Genomic DNA, 5,499 nt, shown 5'->3' with positions numbered 1-5,499 from the left:
GGGGGCCTGGAGCCTTACCTCATTCCGGCCAGATAAGGTGACAGATGCCCCTGGGCGAACATGATGGCGATGCTCTCCCCTAACCCAGAGCTGGCTCCGGTCACGACACAGACTTTGCCTTTGAGTTGTTCATTGTGTTCGCTTCTCCTTGACGCCATTTTGTCTGAAGTCTGGGGTAAAGGTTTGTACCCAAGTTGTCTTCGATTCAGTCAACGGAGGTTACTATTTGCAGGCAGTGGTAACTCTTGAAAAAAATTCGTTCAGGACTCACTCTTCAAAGAAATACACAAAGAAAATGTGATTTACGTTATGCAAAATGAACACCTTACCCTTACACGAATACCTGGTCAGTGCCCCTGAGACGAAAACAGCGATTACGAGTTAATTTTTTTAGCTTGTGCCAGTACTTCCATATTATAATTCATTATTTGTCAACCGTAACAAACCGTCAATTCTGTCCTTCTGAATCAAATGTCTGCCATATTTTTCTGGACACAGTAGATATAGAAGTTATTCCCAGAAGAACTCGTAACAGCAACAAGATAGACCATGCTTCAATCGGCTATAAATAGCACATCGGGTTCTTTTTTCAAATTCATTGAGCCTATTGTCCCAGTATTTCACAACAGTTTAAGCGTTCGCCTCACACGGACAGTATCTGGACACACGTACAATTCATTGAAATACTTGTTTCTTTCCAGGTCTTTTTCTGAATTTCACACTCAGCCATTATTGTGTGGACAGCGGAATAGTATTTCAATCATTCAAAGATCAGACTATTCCATATTTCGAGAAAGTACCGTCAGATTATAAAAGTACAATACATTGTTATAGGGTCTTTCGGTTTGAAAGGCGATTATCCAAATGCCCTCTTTCTATGATAGAGGGAGATAGAAAGAGAATCGTGTTGAAGAAGGTGCAGTGTCGAAGATTACAAATCGTCCAAAGTGGACAACGAGAGGTCGATGTGTGTATGCAGGGGGCTTTATAGCGATATTTGCTCATACGGATGATTATTTTTTCCCGTAAAAACATTTTAGTTCTTGTTTTAAGGGGAACAATCTTTAAGATTCAAAGGTTTCTAAATTTAGTGCAACCTTTTTCAAACATAAAAAGTTCCTTCTGCTACAATGCACCTTTACAGAATACAATTTTGGCCAAGTCTCAGGGTGGAGGGTATAGCCTGTTTTATTAAAAAAATAAAGATTTTAATATAAGGGTTTTTCACACCCACCAACACAAGATCATTTAAGATATGGGCTTCGACCCTGCCTGTCAAGACCAACCTGGGCTGAGAGGGATACGTCTCAAACAGACCGAGACACTCGATCTTTCTTCTTTGCGTTCATGTGCTTGATTTCAGAATTAGCCGACAGCTGATTCTTCAACTTGCAGTGCAACTGTGACATATTTTCCTACACGTATGGCCCCTTGCCTTCAAGCAGCCGCATTTAGATTTTGAAGGTACTCTATATCTTGTTTTATACTGACTTTTGTAAGTTTTGGAAGGAATTAATTTTATATTTTGTCCGAGGGGTGACCTAAGCCTACTCCTATCAATTTTAGGACCACCAACGGAAATTTAACATGAGCAACTGCCGAGATTTTTCGTCTTCTAAGATCAGGGATGTAGCTGAAAGACGGTGCAGTTAGAAGGAGTCAGGGATAGCAATAGAAAGAACCAGATAAGATAAGATAAGACAAGATCAGAAAAGATACGATAAATCTTTATTGTCCAGATGCTGGCACATTGGTTTGGTGTTTCACAACGTACACACACTCACACACACAGACACACAAACAAACTAATAAACAAAACACACACACGCACACATACACACACACACACACACATTCACACACCGACACACACACACACACACACACAGACACACACGCACATATACACACACACACATACACACACCCACACACATACACACACACATACACACATCCACACACACACACACACACCCACACACACACACACACAAACACACACACACACACACACACACATACACACACACACACACACAAACATGCACACACACACATACACACACCCACACACACACACACACACACACACACACACACACACACACACACACACACACACAAACATGCACACAGGAGTAACGGAGGAAAGAGTGACGGCAGGAAGAAGCAGGAGTGACGGAGGAAGCAGCACAAAGTAGGCCGTGAATGGGGAAGGGAAACAAAGTGGTGATGGAAGCAGATGTGTTTGATAAAGCCAGACCGACTACATTCCGTTTTCTCCTTTGCGTATGCTTGTTTTTGTTGAGACCAGCTTCAATTAAACATCTGGCGGTACTGCTTCAGTCCGACATTGGTATGTGTGGCGAATGATCTCATGGCAAGAAGCGCGTTTACCAATTCTATTAAAGCAGCTTTCTATTGTACGCATGACACGCTAGCAGAAGAAATAATTCTGTTCACCTGGCCCCACTACTACAAGAGTGAAGCAGCAAGCAATATCCCTTAAAATACGCATAATAAAAAAGAGAAGCACATCGACACGGCAAGTGTCGTTTAGAGCTGGGGAAAAGCAAGGCAAACCTACAGAAAAACAGAAGGGAACTTAACAATTACATCCAGCTGCACAAGGTAAGTTCGTGCTCTATTTATTCTATTATACACACTAAGTAGGCTAATTAAAGGAAAACAATAAACAATAAACATTGGTGTGATGCCTTACTACTTACGAATTACGACTGGCGTGTTCCAATCAAGTTTGAGGATAAAACGTACAGGTATCAGTTCATCTGTCTTTGAAATACACTGTCTTCCTTTGCGAATGTGTACAGACCATCGAACGTTTTTCTCTTCCTGACCAGCTTCTAGTGTTATCACTTTAAAATTATCAGGACAAAGTGGAAAAATCCCTCGCTATGGAGACTACCAAATCAGCCCTTATCAAACTTCATAGGCCTAATTCCTCCTTCCACACTGTATTGTAGACTTTGTAGTTTACCACAACTGACCTAGTTATTATATTTAGCATCAACATGCATTATATTATATAACTGGATTGGGAGCTTCAGGCGCCTTGTCTGCGAACTAGAGCGTATAGTCTGCGAAGCAAAAGGGTGATTGATTTTATATATATATATATATATATATATATATATATATATATATATATATATATATATATATATATATAAATGTGTTATGTTAGAGCGTGTCTCCACCCGTACGTCTTCTCAACTGCGTTTTTCTACACATTCCATTTACCCTGTAACACGCTCAGAACACTACCGTGCAATAAAGACTACCGTAGTGGTTTTGGCGTAAGCTTTCATGCCATGACCACTACCGTAGTGAGTTTTGCACATGCTGTAAACACTACCCTAATGATTTGGACGTACGCTATAAACACTATCTCTAAGCTAAAAACACTACCGCTTTCACGCCAGATTGACTACCCACGCCAAAAACACTATCGTCATTCGTCAATAAACACTATAGCTGTTGTTTTCGTGGTTTTGTTTGTTGTTGTTGTTTTTTGTTTTAGTAGAGGTTTTAAGGTGCTCGCAACTGCATAAGGTCATGTGAGCTTCAATTTCGGGGTTTAGACATTATGTTCATAACACTATGTCAGTATTTTCAAGACCAATACCTTGGGCTATTATAACTAAGAGGAGATGGCACCTGAAATGAGTGTATAGTTTCAAAGTATCATTTTTTTTAAAAACCCATTTCCTGTAGTTTAGCCTCTATTGCGTTATTTTACCATGTATTATGCCTCAGATAGATAGATATTATTTCTTCTAACATGCTTTTAAAATGTAGTGATTTACAGCTTCTGGGAACAAATTTTGAACTAAAATTGCGTTTTCCTATACATCATATTTTTCTGTCCATTATTTGCTAAAAGTCAGAAGTTTGTGAATGGATTTAGACAGATGAAACTTGACTTGGCAGAGATGGGGTCCAAATAAAGCTAAACAAGCTATCACATGCTTTTTTTTTACATGTTACTCTCTCTCTCTCTCTCTCTCTCTCTCTCTCTCTCTCTCTCTCTCTCTCTCTCTCTCTCTCTCTCTCTCTCTCTCTCTCTCTTTCTCTCCAAGACTGGGTAAAAGGAAGAGCATCTGGTCAAAATAAATGTATTTCCTCCTTTTACTGGCTGCCTGTCCCGACATCATCTCTTCTGCTCTCTAAGTTCTTGAAGGAAACAATTGCGCAAATGTGTCCAACTTTGCTGGATTTCTTTACCTGAAACGGAATGCAAAGATAATATTTCTTAAATAGTAGATATAATAGGAACGTTTAGTCGGAAACACACATTTAGGCTAAGACCTAAACAGCTATGTATAGGATACAATACTATCTTAAATTTCAGATATCTATCAACTGGGTGCAGAATTGTCTCTTCACTATGAATCTCTCCTTGGCATTGAAACAATCCGTGAAATCATCAGGCAAGTTTGTGAGAATTAAAATTTGTGGACATGCCTTGTACCTCACTACACGCCAGAAATGGACGAAGATGTACGGTTGAAAAACTGCCACTGAATTTTACAGCAAGACACTGTGTCGGGGCAATTGACGGAAAGCATATTCGAATTCGTCAGCCAAACAGCAGTGGTTCTAAGTTTTACAACTATAAGAATTTCTTTTTAATATGCTCTTGGGTGTGTGGATGCAAACTACTGTTTTATATCAGTAGACATTGGCTCATACGGAAGTTACATGTATGCTTTCAAGAACTCAAATTTTGGCCAGAGACTGGAAACGGCTAGTTAAATCTGCCGTCAAATATGCAGTTGCCAGGTGATGTTGATGGTCTACAGTTGCCATTTGTTTTGGTTGGGGAGGAGGCATTTGCACTTTCAGATCACGTCCTACGTCCTTACGCCAGAAAGAATCTAGCACAGGCCAAGAGATTTTCAGTCACCGCCTCACTCGTGCAAGAAGGATGGTAGAGTGTGCTTTTGGAATTTTGGCAAATGAATGGAGAATCCTCCGTACCCAATTCGATGTTAATCCTGATTTTTTCGATATCATAATCAAAGCTGGTTGTATTCTGCATAACTACGTGGGGCGAAGGGGTGGAGTTTGCTTTGACGACGCACTGTATGAATGCTCCATAGAAAGTCTCACTCTTTGTAATGTCCGTGCTCCAGCATCCGCAATGTCAAAAAGGGACTACTTTACCAAGTACTTCACCTCTCCACAAGGTTCTGTCTCTTGGCAAAATGACAAAATCTAGACTATACAAATACATGTATCAATATTTAATTCCACTTTGTTTTCATCTGTGTGGGTTTTGTTGGTTTTTTTCCTTCTAATAAATATTAAATACTCATAATTCATGTTTGTTGTATTACTGTAACGTCTATGAAGTTTAATTTTTGTGTGCATGTATAAAAGTGCATAGGTGTAAGGGGGGAAGGGGGGGGTGTACAAGAAGAAGAAAAAGATGAATGAAGGAGAGGATGGAGAGAGAGAGAGAGAGAGAGAGAG

Source organism: Aplysia californica, unplaced genomic scaffold, assembly GCF_000002075.1.
Source record: "Aplysia californica isolate F4 #8 unplaced genomic scaffold, AplCal3.0 scaffold00698, whole genome shotgun sequence".
NCBI classification, from domain to species: domain Eukaryota; kingdom Metazoa; phylum Mollusca; class Gastropoda; order Aplysiida; family Aplysiidae; genus Aplysia; species Aplysia californica.
The sequence above is the reverse complement of the archived record's forward strand: the minus strand, read 5'-3'. Positions refer to the sequence as shown.